The sequence below is a fragment of the Podarcis raffonei genome, chromosome 4 (assembly GCF_027172205.1).
Source record: "Podarcis raffonei isolate rPodRaf1 chromosome 4, rPodRaf1.pri, whole genome shotgun sequence".
Taxonomy (NCBI): Eukaryota; Metazoa; Chordata; class Lepidosauria; order Squamata; family Lacertidae; genus Podarcis; species Podarcis raffonei.
Window position 1 is genome coordinate 1,040,542 of NC_070605.1, and position 22,148 is coordinate 1,062,689.

Here is a 22,148-nt window from a genome sequence, read left to right on the forward strand (position 1 = left end):
GGGGGAGCTGCTGAGCTGCCTGCTGCCGCCTGCGTACTAAAAATTTTGTGGACTCTGACTGGGTGACTTGACCTTGACACTTTGGAATAGTTACGGCTAATGGGGTAGATAAACCTGAGAAAAGCCAAGTTAAAGACAAAAGAGGCTCCAAAGACCAACTTTTGAAGAGTCAGTGATGCATATGTTAACAGAAATAAGAACAGATGTTAAAGGAACCCAGCAGAATGTACAGGAGCTAAAACAAGAATTTACAGACTTGAAATCAGGTTTTCAAGAGGTCAGGAAGTTGCTGGTCACGGAAAAAAGAGTGATGGAATTAGAAACAATGAGAGTACTTGATGTGGAGAGGACCCAACAGGAGGCGCTTAATGCAATTGCCTTCTTACAGATGAAGGAACGTGAGAACCAACTGGGAGTGAGAGGCACACCTCAATTGGAACAAGATAATCTTAAGGATTGGCTAATTGAGGAGTTTGCAGCCTGCTGGGATCTGGAAAAAGACGAGTTAAGTTCCTGGATTGAGATGGCCTATAGGTTTGGGCCTAAGAAAGATTCAAAAGTGGTATATGACTGTATACTGGTTTTCAAGACAAAGGAACAGAGAGACAGGATTTTGAGCCTACATTACAAAAAAAGTCTGAAGATAAAAGACAAACCAATTGTTTTCTTCAAGGAGATTCCAAAACAGTTTTTGAATTTAAGCAACAATTACACAGACCTGGCTGGAGCTCTGAGAAGGAAGAATATCTTCTTCAGGTGGGAATTCCCAGAGGTCCTCTCCTTCAAATTTTAAGGAAGGGAACAAAGAATTAAGACCGTTGAAGAAAAAAATGAGGTTTTTTTGGGGGGGAAACATTGAGGAACTTGGATTGGAAAGTCTGCAGGTGTTGGGGCTCCCTAATATCACAAGATGGCACTGAGAATTTACTCTTGGAATGTTAACGGCTTGAACTCACGACTAAAAAGGAACCAAGTATATCATGTGTTAGCAAAACAGAATTTGGATATAATTTGTCTGCAAGAAACTCATGTCACCAGATTACATAGAAAAGTACTTCAGAATAAAAGGCTTGGACAGGAATTCATTTCATCGGACAAAGTGAAGAAAAGAGGAGTGGTCTTATATTAAAGAAAAATGGAATCCTAAAATGTTGTTTAAAGATGAGGAGGGAAGATATATTGCAGTAGAAGTCAAGGCGAGAAATATTTGCTCTTGGGAATTCATGCACCAAATGATGGCAAAGCGGAATTTTTTAAGAATCTGGAAACAAGACTTCTGGATTATATGGATTACAGATAGATTTTGATGGGAGATTTGAATGGTGTCGCATCAACGCTTATGGATAGAACACAGAGACAGAAAGTTATGAATTCTGGCAGACTACCAAAGGTCTTTTTTGAAATGGTGGATAAATTTGATTTGTCAGACATATGGAGAGTGAGAAATCCAACAGAAAAAAACTTCACATTCTATGCCGATGCAAATTAACCATTCTCAAGAAATGACTATTTATGGATATCCAGAGACATTGTTCCCAGAGTAACAAAGTTGAAATATGCCCAAAGACTTGCTCTGATCATAATGCTGTGTTATTGGAAATGAAAATATCTCTGCAGGGATCCTTCAGATGGAGAATGAATGATGATTTGTTGAGGAATGAACAGACGATTGGGAAAGCCCAAAAGACTCTTAAAGATTACTTTGAGACAAATATGAATTCTGAGGTGGAAACAAGAGTCGTTTGAGATACAACAAAATTCGATTAAGAAAAAGATACAGAATGAAAAAATATATAACATTTTGTCTCAATTAAAAGATAAAGAGAAGAATTTGAGATGTAACCCAAAGAACCTGCAGATCCAAAAGGAAATTAAAGCTTTACAGATTCAGTATTCCCAGATTATAAACCAGGAAATAGAATGGAAAATAAGGATGATGAGACAAAGGAATTTTGAATCTGCAAATAAATGTGGAAAACTGCTTACTTGGCAATTAAAAAAGAGACAGAAACAAAGTACTATTACTAATATAGTATCAGAAGGAAGTCTGTGGAGAACCCTGCAGAGATAAGAAGATGCTTTCAGAAGTATTATAAAGAGCTGTATAAAAGTGGAAATGAAGATAAAGATAAAATTGAGCAATTTAAATGGATTGCAAAAAATTCCCTAAAATAAAAAGATCCTGCTTAATGGATTGATTACAAGACAAGAAGTTGAGAATGCAATAAATGAGATGCAGCCAGCAAAGCACCAGGGCCAGATGGTTTGTCAGCAAAGTACTATAAGACCCTGAAAGATTGGCTTATTCAGCCATTGATGGAGGTATGCAACAAGATATTAAGAGGGGACAAAGCACCTGAAACCTGGAAAGAAGCTTTTATAACCCTGATACCAAAACCAGATCAAGATAGGTCCAACGTGAAAAATTATAGACCAATCTCACTACTCAAAGTGGATTACAAAATTTTTGCCAACATTTTGGCCAATAGGTTGAAGAAGGTGCTAACAGATTATATTCACAAGGATCAGGCAGGATTTCTGCCTGGGAGACCTATGAAAGGTTGGGTGTTAAAAAAAACCTCTAAAGCGATGTTCATGTTTATTGATGCTGAGAAGGCCTTTGATAATGTTTCATGGAGTTTTATGAAAAGGAATTTAGAAAGTATTGAGGTTGGACAAGAATTCTTAAATGGTATTAATGCCATTTAGCTTTTTTGAACAAAAAGCTAAAATTATAGTTAATAATGTGGTTTCAGAAGAAATTAGAATTGAGAAAGGAACCAGGCAAGGGTGCCCAATTTCCCCTCTGCTTTTTATTTCAATCCTGGAGGTTTTGTGAAATATGCTAAGAAAAGAGGAAAGGTTAAAGGAATAACAGTAGGCTCTAAACAATCTAAGTTAAAAGCCTTTGCTGATGATCTGGTGTTAACTTTAGAAGACCCAGACTCCAGTGCAGTGAAAGCACTGGAGCTGATTCAGGAGTTCGGACAAGTAGCAGGATTCAAGTTAAATAAGAGCAAAACCAAAGTGTTGGGGGGGGGGGAATTTAGATAATGAGGAGAGAAAAATCCTGGAAAACAGGCCTTGTTTTTGTGCAGAAAGTGAAATATTTGGGTGTGAATTTATCAGTGAAAAATTTGAATTTATATAAAGATAATTATGAGAAACTATGGAATGAAATTAAGAGAGAACTTGATTTCTTAGCAGCTTTCATAGCCATCTCATAGGCTTTCATAAGCGTCCTATAAGATGTTCTTGAGGCTCCGTCACGAGTCCGTCGCCATACTCGCTCTAACCGTCTGAGATCCCGCTTCATTTTCCGGAGCTCCTCAGTAAACCAAGGGGCCCGGTTTCGACGGGGTCGCAGAGGGCGCTCAGGCACCATCTCATCAATGGCTGCCAAGAGCCGGTTATTGCAGTCCTCAACAAGGTCATCTAATGAGTTGCCAGGAGGAGCAGGGTTCCGCAAGGCTTGTTGGAATCTATCAGGATCCATCAGTTTTTGTGGACGAGCCCAAATAGGTTCGCCACCTGAACCGGGGAGGAGCGGGAAGTCAGTCTTGGCTTTCAGAGTGTAGTGATCAGACCATGGCACTTCCACAGCGGGGAGCATGATCACATCTATGCCAGCCCCAAAGATCAGATCCAGCGTGTGGCCTGCTTGATGAGTGGGGCCCAAAACAAACTGGGAGAGCCCTAGTGTTGCCATGGAAGTCACTAGGTCCAGAGCCTGTGAGGAGGGAGCGGCATCGGCATGGACGTTGAAGTCTCCCAAAACCAGTAGGTTTGGGAACTCCAAGGTCCAGCCCGCCACCACCTCCAGCAGGTCTGACAGGGTGGCTGCCGGTGTGCTGGGTGGTCGGTACACCAGCCAGACAGCCAAGCTCTCCTTGGTGCCCCACACGAGACCAACACATTCAATGCCGGAGATCGCCGGTGATGGCAGAGCTCTGAAAGAGCATTCCTCCCGGAATAACAACGCTACTCCTCCCCCCCGACCCACAGTCCGCGATTGATGGAGGACAGAGAAACCTGGGGGTGTTATCTCATGTAGGGAGACTACTTCGCCTTCCCGTACCCAAGTCTCCGTCACGCAAGCCAGGTCAATCCCCTGCGAGACAAAACAGTCACGCATGGTGGCGGTTTTGTTGCCTGTGGACCTGGCATTGCACAGCACCAATGACGGAGGTGTGTAATCCTTGCTCTCCCTACCCTCATCCCTTGGGATGGGGGGTAGATTGGAAGGGGTTTGAGGATCACTGCATCTCGAAACCCTTCGCCGATAGAGATATCTAGCCCCACCGCCATTCCTCCCTAGCCCTTCAATTGTGGAAATCCCAGATCCCATACTAGCCTCCCCAATAGAGGGGTAACATCCCCTCAATAACAAGTCATCCTTGGGCCAGGACTCCTGGTCAAAATGGTATGGGGAAGAGGTGGAGGTCTGACAGGATAAGTATCCCTAGAAGATAAAACCCAACCAACTGCACCCCAGGCAGGGGGGACAGTCCCATGGTGTTTCATTAACTGTCAATCCCCCTCTCCCTCCTGGGTTAATTGGAGGATTGTTGGTTCTATCTGTGGCTGTGTAAGTATTAATGAGGTATGTGCTATAAAATGTGGATCCCTGGCCAACAAGGAGCCAGATTCGAATTCAGAAGATCTGTCCATCCTGTCTCGCCAGGAGTACAGTAGAGAAGGCTGATCATTCTGATAAGTTTTTGGAACATTAGGCAAAGGTCCAGATGTAGATTTGGTGCTGGATATCTCCAGATTGTCAGCAACATAGAGTTCTTTAGGTGTTGTTGCCATAGAAATGGCGGAGGCGCCAAATTCCTCATCTAATTTGGTGTCGTTTGAAAAGGGAACAGGGAGTTGCACTGATGTCTTTCTATGGGATAAAGAGCTGTTGGACGTCTTTAAATGTTGTGCTCTAGGCTCTACTGTCCTTATATTTTGGGTAGAAATCTCAGTCTTTATACTCATTAGCCTCTTCTTCAGGTTTTGTAATTCTAGGCTTACAGAGTTCTTTTCTTCCTTCGGGCAATTAGTAATTCTAGTGTTGAGCTTGGTTTCCTTTATTTATTTAAGGAATGGATTCAAATAGATAATGCTGATGTGTTAGATTTGGAAGGATTTGGCAATGTATTTGGTTGGCATGCATACTTAAGGGATGACAAGATATTGGCTCATAAAGGTTTTAAAAATCATGTAATTAGAAAATCTTTATATAATGTATGGATAAGATATAAAGCTCTCTTGGAAAGGAAAACACCCAGATGGTTTTCACCAATGGAAGCAAACGCACAGACAAAGTTGAATATGGAGGGTAAATGGTTGAAATATGCTGATTTACTAGTGAAAGATAATGAAGAATTTAAATTAAGACCATTTGATAAAATTAAAGATAAATTGGATGGATGGTTACAATGTTATCAGATTACTGAATTATATAAACTTGATAAGAAAAATGGTTTTGCAACAGAAAAATCGAAATTGGAAACGGAATTGTTAGATACCAATGTTAAAAATCTCTCTAAAATGTATAATTTGTTGTTAGAATGGCATACAAAGGACGAACAAGTTAAATCTATGATGATAGATTGGGCAAGAGATGTTGGACACAATATAATGTTGGCAGAAAGGGAAAGGCTGTGGAAGAAAGGGGTTAAGTTTACTGCATGTACTGTATTAAAAGAATATATTATGAAAATGCTGTATAGATGGTACTTAACCCTGGTGAAATTAGCAAAGGTGTATCATACAAATGATAACTTGTGTTGGAAATGCAAAGGAAAAGGAGGTACAGTGGTGCCTCGCAAGACGAAATTAATCCGTTCCGCGAGTCTCTTCGTCTTGCGGTTTTTTCGTCTTGCGAAGCACGGCTATTAGCGGCTTAGCAGCTTTAAGAAAAAGGCAAGACGAGTGCCTCGCAAGACGAAAAACTCGCTAGACGAAAGGGTTTTCCGTTTTTTGAGTCGTTCCGCAAGACGAATTTCCCTATGGGCTTGCTTCGCAAGAAGAAACGTCTTGCGAGTTCTTGCGATTTCCCCCCCGCTTCCCCCCCCTTTCTAAGCCGCTAAGCCGCTAATAGCCTTTTAGCAGCTAAGCCGCTAAGCCTTTAATAGCCGCTAAGTCGCTAAACTGCTAATAGCGCTAATCCGCTAAGCCGCTAATAGGGTTGCTTCGCAAAACGAAAAAACCGCTAGACAAAGAGAATCGCGGAATGGATTCTTTTCGTCTTGCGAGGCACCACTGTAATTAGGCTTAGGAGTAGAATAAGAATATGTTGTTAATAAACATTAAGGATTAGAATATTAATAAAGGAGAAGTTAGTAAATGAAAGAAGTTAATATTATTAGAAATGAATTTGGAGAACTGCTAAACAGGTGATATAATGAAATTCAGGTAGAGGGGATTCAAGGAAGTCAGTTATCAATGAAATGAAATTAGGATTTGGAAGTAGAAATTCTTCTTTATGTGTTTTTGTGTATTGTAATGTTTTTCTTTTTTCTTGTTTCTTTTTTATGTGATAAATGTGAAAACCAATACAATTTTTTTGGGGGGGGGGTAGAAAGAGAAGGACAGGAAAGTCCAGGAGGATAATAAAAGAAGTAGAGTTTCCCACAACTATATTATTGTACTTAAGTGCAGTTCCATATTTGATGTTGATATTTGACTTTGTGTCTAATAAAAATTCATGAATTTGAACATTATATCGTGGAACATCAATGGTTTGAACAATAAGGTAAAAAGGAAGAAAACTGAGCGTATCTTAAGAAAGAAAAATTGGGATGTCATTCGTCTCCAGGAAACACATATAGCAAAGAAACATGAGAGTTTTGATAGATAAGAAATTAGGAACAGAATACATAGCTTCAGATGTTTCCAAAAAGAGAGGAATAGTTTATATATATATATATATATATATATATATATATATATATATATATATACCAAAAAATAGATGCAAAAATCCTACTTAAAGATGACGAAGGAAGAATATTAGGAATACAATTGACAAAAGGCAAAGATGAAATTTTGGTGGGGGTATACGCAGGGCCGTCTTAAGCATAGCTGGCGCCATGGTGCAAAGATCTCTCCGGCGCCCCTCCCCCCCGTTCCCCAGAGTTCATGACCTTTTTTAAGGGGGAGGGAACCCCAAAGTTGTTGACTTTTTTAGGAAAGGTTCCCCAGAGTTCCAGAGTTGTTGACCTTTTTTTAGACTTACAACTTACAAAATGAGCTCGTTCATTCAAACATCATTAAGAATAATACTTGTTAGTTTCCGCTTGGCATTCCTACTTATGCGGCTGAGTAAGGTTTACTCAAATCCAGTTACCAATTATATAGTTAGAACAATAGACATTTATGATGAAATACTATGTTGTTGTTTTTCTCTCTCTCTCCCCACACATACCCCCCTTGCAGGAGGCTGGACGAGATGACCTTCATGATTCCTCCCAACTCTACCATTCTATGATATGATGAAATACTACACTACGTGTGTGTGTGTGTTTATTTTATAAAATTTACACACCGCTTGATTGTAAAAATCCCCAAAGTGGTTTACAAAACACAAGCCAGTAAAAGCAAGAAAAAATTACAACCCTACTTTAAAACGTACACAAGTAAAAATACTAAAACTGATTAAAATGACCTCAACTTTCTAAGCATCTGGGTAAAGGTAAAGGGACCCCTGACCATTAAGTCCAGTCGTGACCGACTCTGGGGTTGCGGTGCTCATCTCGCTTTATTGGCCGAGGGAGCTGGAGTACAGCTTCCGGGTCATGTGGCCAGCATGACTAAGCCACTTTTGGGGAGCCAGAGCAGCGCATGGAAACGCCGTTTACCTTCCCTCCAGAGCGGTACCTATTTATCTACTTGCACTTTGACGTGCTTTCGAACTGCTAGGTTGGCAGGAGCAGGGATTGAGCAACGGGAGCTCCTCCCGTCGTGGGGATTCGAACTGCCAACCTTCTGATCGGCAAGTCCTAGGCTCTGTGGTTTAACCCACAACACCACCCATGTCCCAGCATCTGGGTAGGTTTGGCTAAAGAAGAATGTTTTTAAACAGGGGCAGAAAAGAGAACTGTGAATATGTGTGTGTGTGCATATACAGATGTGTGCCTTTCTCAAACTCGAATCCCCAGATGTTGTTGCACTACAACTCCCATTGTCCCTAGCTAATAGGACCAGTGGTCAGGGAAGATGGGAGTTGTAGCTCAACAACACCTGAAGGCTGATTCATGGGGCTGGTATATACCAGGTTTCCCTGCCCCTTTGAGCCACTGGGAGCCAGCTAGGAGCGCCCATCGCACACACACCCAGCTGGCTCCCAGTGGCTCAGTGGGGCAGGGAGGAAATCCCTCTGTCGAGTCGGGCTCTTGCTTCCCTCCAGCTACTCACTCTGGATGCCATCAAACCTTCCATGATGGGGCGTTCCCAAAGCAAAGGAAGGATTAGACTCTGATTAATAACACACAGAGGCTTGAATCAGCAAGACTCCGGGAGGAGTGCATATAATAATAATTCCTCTCCACTCCTTGGCCCAGGTCGTTTTATTCACAAAAGAACTTTTTACACAGTGTACGTAAAAACCAATCAGAGTTCCTCTGAGCATTTCAAAAAAACCGAAACCAACGTGGGGACAAAGTTAAAGTTAATACTACAAAGAGCTAATTTCCTACTTGACATGCATATGTAATTCAGAGTAAATAAAAGAGGAAGCGAAGAGGAATGCTTTTAGGAAGGTCATTGTCAGGGAACTGACATAGGCTCAGAGGCGAGAAATAGAAGGGCATTTGTGTTACAGGGAGCCTCCGAAAATCTTGCAAAGCAGTTCCTCTTCTGGGGAGGAGGAACGCCCCACCTCCCGCGGGGAAGAGGTGCAAGGACCAGAGGATGCTGGTAGGAGCCTTCACACCACTCCTGGGCAAGCCGGACAGAGAAATCTGAGGGCTCCCTTGGACAAAAAACAAAGACACCAACCAGGATAACTTGGAGCAAAACAGCAGCCTGTAGGCTTGGCCTTTATTGAACTGTTGCAACAGGGTGCTCCCCTCACCCATCTTCCACCTAAACATTAGGAAGAACTTCCTGACAGTAAGAGCTGTTTGACAGTGGGATTTGCTGCCAAGGAGTGTGGTGGAGTCTCCTTCTTTGGAGGTCTTTAAGCAGAGGCTTGACAACCATATGTCAGGAGTGCTCTGGTGGTGTTTCCTGCTTGGCAGGGGGTTGGACACGATGGCCCTTGTGGTCTCTTCCAACTCTATGATTCTATGATTCACCCGCAGGAGAGAGGAGGGACCCAGAAAAATGGTGTGCAAGGCCTTATAAAGACTTTTGAAATTGCCACCCTGTAGATCAAGACCACCCCCAGAAACATCATTCCTACATCGCAGAAGGGGTGTAACCTAAGACCACCCCTCAGATACGTCACACCTACATCACAGAAAAGGCGGTCTAAAACAGAAATTTTAATATTGTTTTTCTCCTGTTGTTGTTTATCTCCTGTCTGGCAGGTTACTTGATTGGATTGCCTGGGGAGCCTGGCCAGTCTTTTGTAATGATAAATACTTAGTTCCCGGGCCAGGTCACAGGCTCACACCCTATTCAAACACAGACATACCCTTAAGACAGGATTTGTGAAGGAAGTTACTCTCTTGTGAAGGAGGTTACTCTCGAGCAACTGCAACGGCCATCTGACAGTCCTAAACAGGAGTAAACAGGAGAGGCAGGATGGCAGGATTTACCATCTCCCTGTGAACTCTCTTCCTGGCCCCTAAGATCTCTCTAAAGATTAAACTACATCAAAGTAACCTACTATCTTTATGTACTGAGGATGCCCAGCGAAGCAACTGGCAACTGGGCTGTGTACGTGTCTTGTCAAGCGAGAGTAATAGGACAGGGAAGCAGAGGCGTGGATTGATCAGAAATCATATCAAAATGTCTCAAACCCAGTCAACGCAATGCTTTCATTGCTGACACAAATGGCTTGCTCCATATTTTTTATAATTCCTCACAGCAATCCCACCTGATCACTACACAAGAACACTGCGAGAGTCAGGGGGCGGAGCCTCGCGGGCAGGAAGGAGCAAAGGATCAGGCGCCTGGGACTGCGCACATTTCCTGCACCCAGGGGCAGGGGCAGATGGGGCAGAAAGCTCTGTGGGGCCTCCAGGGCGCCTCGTGAGTAGCGCATGCTGGGCGGGCCTGTCTCTACACCCAACAGCACGCAGGGGGCAGAGCCCGTCAGCTGCCTCACCACCTGTGCCTCGCTCGCTCCTGAACTGAATGAGCCACCCACAGCAGAAGAGCTGTGCTCCGTTCGACTCTCGGCTCTTCCCAGAGTCCCAGACAACTCCAACTCGGCCCAGACTCCCAACTAGGTGCCCTCCGGAGCTTGGCACCCTGGTGCAACGAGCCACTTGTGCCGCCTGGTAAAGACGGCCCTGGGTATATGCACCAAATGGAAATAAAACAAATTTCTTCAACAAAAACCTTGAAGATAAGCTATTAGAATACAGTAATGACAGTATGATCATCATGGGAGACTTCAACGGAGTAACATAGTTATTATTATTATTAATCATTTATACCCCACCCATCTGGCTGGGTTTACCCATCCACTCTGGGTGGCTCCCAACAGAACACTAAAAACAGAATAAAACATTAAAAACTTCCATAAACAGGGCTAACTTCAGATGTCTTCTAAAAGTCAGACAGTTGTTTATCTCCTTGACATCTGATGGGAGGCCGTTCTACAGGGCGGGCGCCACCACCGAGAAGACCCTCTGCCTGGTTCTCTGAAACCTCACTTTGCACAGTGAGGGATCCGCTAGAAGGCCCTCAGAGCTGGACCTCAGTGTCCGGGCTGAACGATGGGGGTGGAGATGCTCCTTCAGGTATACAGGACCGTGGCCGTTTAGGGCTTTAAAGGTCAGCACCAACACTTTGAATTGTGCTCAGAAACGTACTGAGAGTCGATGTTGGTCTTTCAGGACCGGTGTTATGTGGTCCTGGCGGCCGCTCCCAGTCATCAGTCTAGTTGCCGCATTCCGGATTAGTTGTAGTTTCCGGGTCACCTTTTCTTTCTGCTGCCCTGGACACGGATTTGACCTGTGCCTCCATGGACAGCTGTGAGTCCAGAACGACTCCCAGGCTGCGCACCTGGTCCTTCAGGGGCACAGTTACCCCATTCAAGACCAGGGAGTCCCCCACACCTGCCTGTTCCCCGAAAACAGGACATCTGTCTTGTCAGGATTCAGCCTCAATCTGTCAGCTGCCATCCTTAGTGTTTGATGATGGCATCATGGCCCTGGCAGTTTTCTGCTCAATTCCTTTGCTAAGGACCCCTAGCGTAGCATTTGCCTCTTTCGCAGCCGCCACATGCCGGGTCTTGACTGTTGGGATACTGCCAGGGAGATAAAGTCCATCTGAGCCCCCAAGCTCGGTGCCGGACGATCCATCGACCTCCCGTAGTCACGCAGTACCAGCAATTTAGCGACACTAAGCCTCAGGCTTAGTGCACACTCTGACAGCAGAATTCACACAGCAAGAAGTTGCACAGCATGAGAGCAGAACATGCATATTTACAGTTTATTTGGCGTTGGTCAGAACAAAGAAGGCATGACCGTCTGCTCCGACTGCTCAGGCAAAAACAGCCGAAAACGAAAGGAACATACAACATAAACATCCTGTGAGACAGGAACTTACGCAGGCTGTTATACAAACATCCTGCTCCCTTTTAAGGTGGAACGGAAATATCCTAACATCCTCCCCCTTTCCGTGTAACCTGTAGTACCTGTGGTTCAACCCAATTGCAACCTTTGTGCGTAAACCTTCAGTTGTTCTCTGTTAACAACCTTAGACAACAGATCAGCAGGAATTTCATTTCCTGGCATGTAGGACACCTGAATGAGTCCTTTCTGAATACACTCTCTTGCACGATGTAGTTTAATCTGCAAGTACTTGGTCCTTTGTTTGCAACTCTCCGAGTTCAGCAAAGCCAAACAAGATCTATTGTCTTGATACACTCGTATAGGACATTTCACAGAAACCCCAATGTCCTTAAACAGTTGCATCAACCATTCACAATCCATGAGTGAAAATGACAGAGCATTGAGTTCTGCTTCACAGGAACTTAGGCTAACTGTCGTCTGCTTTTTGCACAACCAGTCAAACAGGCAGTGGTTGTACATGTAGCATACTCCAGAAGTGCTTGTACCATCCGTGGTGTCACTTCCAAAACTTGCATCTGCAAAGATTTCAAGACCTCCAGTCTTCTGACTGGTGAACCTCAGCCTGTAGTGCATAGTCCCTTTCAAATACCGGGCTATGCGCTTCAGAGCTTTCCAATCCTGAACAGTAGGATTGTTAGCATGTCTGCTAAGCAGGTTAGTGCTTACAGCAATGTCAGGTCTTGAACATCTAGCAATGAAATTCAACTTGCCTAGAATGCACCTGTACAGCATTGTGTCAGAAAATGCTTCAGCAGTACTATCTACCTGGTAACCTGTCACCATCGGTGTGTCTGCTGGGTTTGCATCAACCAAATTCAATCTGGTTAATACATCAGTAATTTTCTGTGTTTGGTGTACCAGAAAATTACCTGCTTGGTCCCTCTCCACCTGCAGAGAAAGATAGTTGGATACCTCACCAAGATCCTTCATGTCAAAGTGCTCCTTCAGCTGAGCTAGGGTGCTTTGGTAAAAAGCCTGATTCTTCCAAAACATCAGAAGATCATCAACAAAACATAAACAATACAGTTTGTTTTGCCCCTCCTCCTTGACAAACACACACGGATCAGCTTTGCCCTGGTGAAAACCTAGAGAAAGCAACGTTTCAGTGAGTTTTGTGTTCCAACACCTGGCACTCTGCTTGAGACCATATAAGGATTTCCGCAGTTTACAGATCATTCCCTTCTGTATCTGCATTCCATCAGGTGGAAGCATGTACAGCTCCTCCCCCAAAATCCCGTACAAAAAAGCTGTATTAATGTCATGATGGGAAACATGCAGTTTCTCCTCCGCAGCGATCTTGAGCATCAGCCAAATGCTCTCATATTTGACCGTGGGTGAGTAGGTCTCGTGGTAATCCTGCCCTGGTACCTGTGAAAAACCTCTGGCAACCAATCTGGCTTTGTGTCTGACAACCTTGCCATTTTGGTCTGTCTTGGCCTTGAAGACCCATTTGCTGCCAACCAGTCTCATTCCTGGGACTACCGGTACCAGTTCCCAAGTCTGGTTCCTGTTTAAGGAATCAACTTCAGCCTTCATGGCATTAAGCCAAGGCTCAGCATCTTTAGAGGTTAACTCCTGGACCTCTTTGAAGCTTGAAGGTTCCCACACCTTCTCTGAGCTACTAAGAACAGCAGTTGCCATCTTAGCAAACTCATCAGCAAATCTCTTTGGAGGTTTGCCTTTGGTCGCCCTTTCAGACCTGCGAACCAGACGCAAGTCTTCTGGACTCATCTCCTCCTTCTTAGGAGAAAAGTGACCAATGGTGAACAGTGGTTCTTCCAGTTCATTGTCAGACTCATCAGATGGTCTGACTGAGGCCTTTGCGCTCTTGTAGTCTGCTGTGTCATCACTGTCACTGACAGCAGCAGCAGCGCCGCCCACTGAACTGGAATCCGAACTCTGATCATCATCATCACCATCATCATCCTCATCCTCAGTTTCCTCAGCTTTCTCAGCATGATCTGCTTTCTTCACATCACCTACATCTTCCTCTGGGTAACTCTGGAAAATTCCCACATTTTCCCCCCACTTAGGATTGTACTCAACACTCCTTGTGAACTTTATGGATTTAGAGTTAGTCATCCATACCCTGTATGCACCTTTTTCGTACCCCATGAACAAACCATGTGCCCCACGCTTCCCAAGCTTGTTGCTTTGTGGGGTGTGCACCCACATGTCAGAACCAAAGATTCTCAAGTGCTTGGTGTTAGGTTTCTTACCAAACATCTTCTCATAGGGAGTGCAGCCTATAGGTGATGACAGTCTGCGATTAAAAGTGTAAACAAAATTCACCAGAGCCTCCCCCCAAAACTTCTCAGGGAGATTGGCATCATGCAACAAGGTTTTTAGTCCTTGCAGCAACGTTTGATTTGCTCTCTCCGCAAGCCCATTCATCCATGGCGATCTAGGCGTTGACAAGTCATGCTGGATTCCCTTCTCAGTCAGGAAAGCTTCAAACTGCTGAGAAGTGAATTCCCCGCCTCGATCAGTAAACAGACAACCAATACGTTTACCGTGAGCATTCTCCAACCAAGCACAGAATGCCTTGAACTTAGGAAATGCTTGCGATTTCTGCTCGAGCATAAACACATGAATGTACCTGGAAAAAGAATCAATTAGAACCATGAAGTACCTTGCTCTTCCCAAAGAGGGCGCTAGAGGACCTACCAGGTCTGCGTGAACTAGCTGGTAGGGTTTGGAAGCCTGCCTGCTAGACTCCTTGCCTTTTGGAGCAACCTTCACCTTGTTCTCTGCACAAGATACACATTTCATGTGAAATTTGCAAGGTTTGATGTCCAAACCTTCAACCAACTCAGGCATCTTGGCTAGCGCTTGCCAAGAGAGGTGACAAAATCTGCGATGTGCATCGTGAATGCATCCTGCATGAAGAACCTTGTTAGTTTGTGCAACACAACAAGAATCAGCATTAGACACAGCAACATCATCATAAGTTAGACAGAACAAACCATCCATCAACTTTGCATGCCACATGTCCTCTTTGCCTTTTCTGATGACACAGACAGTCCTCTTGAAGGAAACCTCAAAACCACGCCCAGTCAGCTGTGGTACACTAATCAAATTGTCCGCAGCTCCTGGAACAAAAAGTACATTGCTAATGGTAGTATGCAGACTTTCAAGTTTCACAGTCCCAACTCCTGTAGCTTGCAAAGTCCTTCCATCAGCCAGCTGGACCTCTCCATCTTGAGGTGTGAAGGAGATAAACAGATGGCGGTCTTTGGTGAGATGGCGCGTGCAGCCTGAATCAATAACAAACCTGGCCTTGGCCTTGTTTCCCACCGGCGTGGGCTTTTGCAGCTTGCCTTTAGCCTTTGGTGAAGCTGTGCCAGCAAACATAGCCTTGTTTTCCACTGGCGAGGGCTTTTGCAACTTGCCCCCCTGCTCCTGGCCATCAGACGTGCCTTTAGCCTTTGGTAGAGCTGTGCCAGCAAACATAGCCTTGTTTTCCACTGGCGTGGGCTTTTGCAACTTGCCCCCCTGCTCCTGGCCATCAGACGTGCCTTTAGCCTTTGGTGGAGCTGTGCCAGCAAACATAGCCTTGTTTTCCACTGGCATGGGCTTTTGCAACTTGCCCCCCCGCTCCTGGCCACCTGCAAGCATCTTGCTCTGTTTACATCTGGTCTTCCGGCCTCTGCAAAGGCTCTGACCTTGGTTCTCACGAGAAACAGAGCTCTCAGCTGCCGACTCCTTGGCTCCCCCTGGAGGCTGGAATGCTGCCTGGGATGACGTTATAGTCTGCTCCCCCTGCAGCTTGCAACCGGTGCCCTCAGCATCCCTGCATTCACTAGCATTCTGGGAAACAGCCAGGACCTCCGATGCATTCAAACACTGGGCTGGGATTATTGGCTGGTGGGACTTTTTCAAAGCATCCCACATGTCACGTGCCGTGAGATTTCCAGCAAGCGTCTTTATTTCCTCCAGAGAGACGGATAAGACAATAATATCAATGGCCTTCGAATCCTGGCCCTGCCATTTCTCTGTCCGAGGAACTGGAGTGGCCTCAAATACAGTATGCCAGACTCCAAACTGACGCAGCAAACTCTCACACCATTTTGCCCAGGTCTGATAATTGTGCCGATTTAACTTAGGGCACTCAGTGGCCTCCGAAGCTTGGAAAAACTCCATTCCAGCTTTTTACGTGAGCCGTTATGCCTTGGAAGACGTGTTATCTTCGCAGCCCATTAATCACGATGCCTCTGGCTCGGCTCCCAGGCCAATTAGTTTTGCCGGACATCAAAGACTTTTCCGCGGCATCCAGAAAAGCCCCTGCTTTCACTTTCCCAGCACATACCTTTCAGCAGTCTGTCGCTGTCTTACTCCTGCAAGTGCCGTGAATCTGGGCCCGAAACCTGTTGTTGGGATACTGCCAGGGAGATAAAGTCCATCTGAGCCCCCAAGCTCGGTGCCGGACGATCCATCGACCTCCCGTAGTCACGCAGTACCAGCAATTTAGCGACACTAAGCCTCAGGCTTAGTGCACACTCTGACAGCAGAATTCACACAGCAAGAAGTTGCACAGCATGAGAGCAGAACATGCATATTTACAGTTTATTTGGCGTTGGTCAGAACAAAGAAGGCATGACCGTCTGCTCCGACTGCTCAGGCAAAAACAGCCGAAAACGAAAGGAACATACAACATAAACATCCTGTGAGACAGGAACTTACGCAGGCTGTTATACAAACATCCTGCTCCCTTTTAAGGTGGAACGGAAATATCCTAGTTGTAGTTTCCGGGTCACCTTTTCTTTCTGCTGCCCTGGACACGGATTTGACCTGTGCCTCCATGGACAGCTGTGAGTCCAGAACGACTCCCAGGCTGCGCACCTGGTCCTTCAGGGGCACAGTTACCCCATTCAAGACCAGGGAGTCCCCCACACCTGCCTGTCCCCCGAAAACAGGACATCTGTCTTGTCAGGATTCAGCCTCAATCTGTCAGCTGCCATCCTTAGTGTTTGATGATGGCATCATGGCCCTGGCAGTTTTCTGCTCAATTCCTTTGCTAAGGACCCCTAGCGTAGCATTTGCCTCTTTCGCAGCCGCCACATGCCGGGTCTTGACATCCTGATGCAGACAGGCAAGAGGCTGGCAGAGGCACTCCTGGCGCTCAGAGGTTCCTTAAGTGTTTCTGACATGGGCACCAGCGACCCTCGGAGGCCCTCACAGGGTCAGCCCCACAGCTCATGGGTGAGGTGCCTGCTGAGCCAGCTCTCTCAGGGACCCAGGAGCGAAGGGCATTCAGCCCAGGAGAAAGAAAAGCAGTTTGCTGGGAGCTGATGTGCCAGGCCAGATCTCCTCTGACAGAGGCATTCTGGGCATTTGTGGTTGGCACAAACAGGGGGCGAGTCGTGCACACAGACAACAGCAGGAGCCAAGCTGGGGGTGGGGAGGGGGCGTCCCTGGTTCTGCTCACCCCCACCACCTCATCCCCCTTTCGATGGCTTCATTTCTCCTGCTCCTGCGGGTCCCCTGTCATTGTCATGTTAAATGTCAATTTTCATGACAGGATAAATGAGTAATCAGCTTATGCCTAAGAGCTTCAGGAAAGGAAGAGGAAGAACTCTTTCAGCGCCTTGATCACAAAGCGTTTGGAGAGGGCTCCGATCCGCGGTCCCGGTTTGGCCCCAGATTTAGAGCTGGAGGGAGAAAAGTCTCTCAGTCCTGATAAGGAAAAATTCTGGGGTGAGAGACTTCTTAACAGCCCAGCTCATCGGGGTGCAAGAAGGAAGTTCCAGCCAAGGAATTTGGAGCAAAACAGCAGTCAGTAGACCACAATCTTGATTGTTGTGCAAGAGGTCCCCACACAGATTCATAACCCTGAACATAGGTGACACACTCTTTTTAAGACCCCCCCCCGCCCATAATACCCTTCCAGAAGCATCACTGATACATCACTGGTACATCATCAACAGGTCATAAAGAGGGAGGGGGAATCTTGAGGTTTCTCAAGTTCATCAACTTGCTCCGCTTATCAGATTTGGTCCCAGGCACCTTAAGCACCCGCTTCATTGACTATGCAAAAGCCTTTGACTGTGCCGACCACAGCAAACTATGGCAAGTTCTTAAAGAAATGGGAGTGCCTGATCACCTCATCTGTCTCCTGAGAAATCTCTATGTGGGACAAGAAGCTACAGTTAGAACTGAATATGGAACAACTGATTGGTTCAAAATTGGGAAAGGAGTATGGCAAGGCTGTATGTTGTCTCCCTGCTTATTTAACTTATATGCAGAATTCATCATGCGAAAGGCTGAGCTGGATGAATCCCAAGCCGGAATTGAGATTGCCAGAAGAAATATCAACAACCTCAGATATGCAGATGGCACAACCTTGATGGCAAAAAGTTAGGAGGAATTAAAGAACCTTTTAATGAGGATGAAAGAGGAGAGCGCAAAATATGGTTTGAAGCTCAACATCAAAAAAACAGAGATCATGGCCACTGGGCCCATCACCTCCTGGCAAATAGAAGGGGAAGAAATGGAGGCAGTGAAAGATTTTACTTTCTTGGGCTCCATGATCACTGCAGATGATGACAGCAGTCACAAAATTAAAAGACGCCTGCTCCTTGGGAGAAAAGCAATGACAAACCTAGACAGCTTCTTAAAAAGCAGAGACATCACTTTGCCGACAAAGGTCCACATAGTTCAAGCTCTGGTTTTCCCAGTAGTGATGTACGGAAGTGAGAGCTGGACCATCAAGAAGGCTGATCGCTGAAGAATGGATGCTTTTGAATTCTGGTGCTGGAGGAGACTCCTGAGAGTCCCATGGACTGCAAGAAGATCAAACGTATCCATTCTGAAGGAAATCAGCCCTGAGTGCTCACTGGAAGGACAGATCCTGAAGCTGATCTCCAATACTTTGGCCACCTCATGAGAAGAGAAGACTCCCTGGAAAAGACCCTGATGTTGGGAAAGATGGAGGGCACAAGGAGAAGGGGACGACGGAGGACGAGATGGTGGAACAATGTTCTCAAAGCTATGAACATGAGTTTGACCAAACTGCGGGAGGCAGTGGAAGACAGAAGTGCCTGGCGTGCTCTGGTCCAGGGGGTCACGAAGAGGCGGACGTGACTAAATGACTAAACAACAACAACATCCTTCATGCATGGCTTACATCATGGGTAGGCAAACTAAGGCCCAGGGGCTGGATCTGGCCCAATCGCCTGCTCAATCCGGCCTGCGGACGGTCCAGGAATCAGAGTGTTTTTACGTGAGTAGTAGAATGTGTCCTTTTATTTAAAATGCCTCTCTGGGTTATTTGTGGGGCAACAACTTAAAGGAAATCATTAAAAGGGTAAGAAAAAAGCATTAAACAACTAAGAAAAGCTCAGTTGACCATCCCAGGGCTAGCACACAGGAAAGTTTTTTTCTCCCTCTCTCCTAACACTAGAAGTCCCATGAAGCTAAATGTGGGGAGATTCAGGACGTATAAAAGGTTCATGCAGCCCAGAGTTACTGGGACCCCCTCCCAAGGGAGGAGGGGGCTATCGCGGGCAGCCATGATTCGGAATCCCAGTTGATGGAAACGGCAGGAGGTGGGAGCATAGCTGTCAACTTTTCCCTTTTCTTGCGAGGAATCCTATTCAGAATAAGGGAATTTCCCTTTAAAAAAGGGAAACTGTCATGTACTGAGTTGAATAGGATCCAAAAGGCAGCAGTCCTAGAACAATAGGATTCAGAATGCAGCAGTCTGATTGGTCCTAGAACAATAGGATTCAGAATGCAGCAGTCTGATTGGTCCTAGAACAATAGGATCCAGAATGCAGCAGTCTGATTGGTCCTAGAACAATAGGATCCAGAATGCAGCAGTCTGATTGGTCCTAGAACAATAGGATTCAGAATGCAGCAGTCTGATTGGTCATAGAACAATAGGATTCAGAATGCAGCAGTCTGATTGGTCCTAGAACAATAGGATCCAGAATGCAGCAGTCTGATTGGTCCACAGGAGCCACCCAATCCAGCTCCAGGTGGAAGTGAATCCGCAACCTGATTGGCCTACAGGTGAATCCCGGAATTAGCCAATCTCGTGGGGCCCATTGTGTAAATAATGTATATAAAGCAGAAATTCTGGGGGAACTTCCATTCCTCACCACTATGAGCTGAATAAAGAGCATGAAATCCACTCTCGACTCTGAGTATATTTCAGAAACGTTGACAGCTATGGGTGGGAGCGATCTTGTGCTCAGATCCTGTTTGCATTGGGATCCAGGGGACATCTGGTTGTCCCCTGTGAGAGCAGGATTCTGGATTAGATGGGCCCCAGGCCTGATCCTGTAGCCTCTGCTTATTAGGAAATGGGCTCAATAGCAGGAGAAATATTAAGACCTGAGAATGACTCTACTCTCTGTTTCCCCCAGAGGACAGGACACATCATTAGAAGACTTACTGCATTTTAAAAAAATGAATAGCAGTGATATTGACCACAGCCAGATGGTGGAAGAAGTTGGGTGGCAGCTAATGAATGAATGGGAGCAACAAATTCGGATAATCACTTGGATGGAAAAATTAACACAGCAGACGAAGGAAAATCTTTGCAAAATTCCAGGCATCCGAGTTCTGCTTTGTTCCATCTATAAGTACAGCACAAAAGAACCTCCGTCCATTAATTGGATTCTTATGGGGAAATGTGCTATAGGATCACTTGGAAAAACGAAAAATAAAATTGATATCGGTGAAGCACTGCAAACAAAAACATGATGTTGGAACATGATTAGCACTCTTAGTTTCATTTTATAATAAGCTGTTAAGTGTTTTGGAAAAAATGGTTTTAGACATTAAGTATGAGCTGTACTTAACACTTTGCAAATTAAACTTAATATATAAGCTGAGATCAGACAAAGCGTGGAGATCCCAAACATGTCTTTTGGAGCTGCTTTCAAATACAAATATTTTGGAAATGTGTTCAGGTTGGTATCTCTGTATGCTTAGGAGACTAATTGGCCTGTAATTAGCAGGGTCCGATCTGCTCCCTTTCTAGTATATTGGGATGATGATTGCTAGACCCCAATTTTAGGTTATATTTTAGTGATCAAGATTTAATATGCCGTATTTTTTGCTCTATAACACGCACCCAACCATAACACGCACATAGTTTTTAGAGGAGGAAAATCCGTAGGCATTCCCTCCATAACACGCACAAACATTTCCCCTTACTTTCTAGGAGGAAAAAAGTGAGTGTTATGGTGCAAAAAATACGGTATATTTTAAACTGCCGCTATATCTGAATTGTCTCTGTAATACCCAATTGCAATTCAATGTATTCCTGTTGCGTTTTATGATTTTCCTGATATTGTAAGTGAGCCGGAACTGGTCTTTGACCATAATGATAAAATTCAATTCACTCTGGGGAGAGAGAGAGTCAGAGGAGTCAGACAGAATCACAGGATTGCAGAGTTGGGAGGGAGCCCAGGGGTCATCTAGTCCAACCCCCTGCGAGACAGGAATCACAGCAAAAGAATCCCTGGCGGATAGATGGCTCTAGGTGTCCCCATGGGGTCTGATACAGGAGCAGTGTGTTCCGGGGTGCCGGGGGAGGCTTTTGCTGTGCACCTCCACCTGTGCTCCAACAGTAAATAATAAATAATAACAACTTTTTATTTATAACCCGCCCTTCCCGGTTCAGAAAACCGGGCTCAGGGCGGCTAACAGCAAATTAAAAACACTTAATTGATGCTACAAAAAAAGAGCATAAAATACAATATAAAGTGTAAACAATAAAATCAAGAATCAAAAATCATTTTAGGGGGGAAATCCATCCAATAAACATGAGATGATCACCAGGGCTAGCTGGCTAAATTAGTCCTATTTGGGCCAGTGAGGAGACCAGGGGAGAATTAGCTGTGGGATCCCAGAGCGGGGGAATCTTCATAAAAAGGGGAGGAAGGGGAATAAAAGATCAGGCTAAATTCAAATTGAAAGCCAGGTGGAATAGCTCTGTCTTACAGGCCCGGTGGAAGGAGGTTAAATCCTGCAGGGCCCTGGTCTCCTGGGACAGAGCATTCCACCAGGTCGGAGCCATCACTGAGAAGGCCCTGGCCCTGGTGAACACAAAGTGCCCCTAAAGACTTCAGCCGCCTTTTCTCAAAGGGAACTGAGCCTGAGTCAAGGCTGTGGCAAGAGCAGCTCTGGATCTCCTAACGTTTTTGAGCCCAGGACAATCCGGAGAACCTCCGCACTCACACCCAGCCCAGCCCAAATCTCAGCAAGGCCCTCGATTCACACAGATATTCAACAGTTGGGCCGGGGCAAGAGAAGAGCCAGGCTTGCAAGACCCCCCAGAGACAGATCCCCGCTGCCCCCCCAGGCCCATAGCAGACCTGTCAGGCCACTGAGGGACCTCCAGCAACCATTAACAAAGAGGCAGGAAGGGAAGACTGTGAAATTCAATTCCTG

General features: G+C 45.4%; 3 protein-coding genes across 7 annotated transcripts in view; all 3 read left to right on the forward strand.

Annotated features, from left to right (window-relative positions):
• LOC128412083 (zinc finger protein ZFP2-like) overlaps positions 1-6,711 on the forward strand; it is a 40,160-nt gene extending 33,449 nt beyond the window's left edge. Inside the window, exon 2 of the mRNA XM_053384933.1 lies at positions 6,584-6,711. The gene's annotated coding sequence lies outside the window, so the exon portion shown is untranslated. The remainder of the gene's footprint in view (positions 1-6,583) is intronic.
• Positions 1-7,673, forward strand: part of LOC128412051 (zinc finger protein 91-like) — a 96,555-nt gene extending 88,882 nt beyond the window's left edge. Inside the window, exon 3 of the transcript XR_008330021.1 lies at positions 7,432-7,673. The gene's annotated coding sequence lies outside the window, so the exon portion shown is untranslated. The remainder of the gene's footprint in view (positions 1-7,431) is intronic.
• LOC128412017 (zinc finger protein 420-like) overlaps positions 1-22,148 on the forward strand; it is a 983,187-nt gene that overhangs the window by 45,234 nt on the left and 915,805 nt on the right. The window lies entirely within an intron of this gene.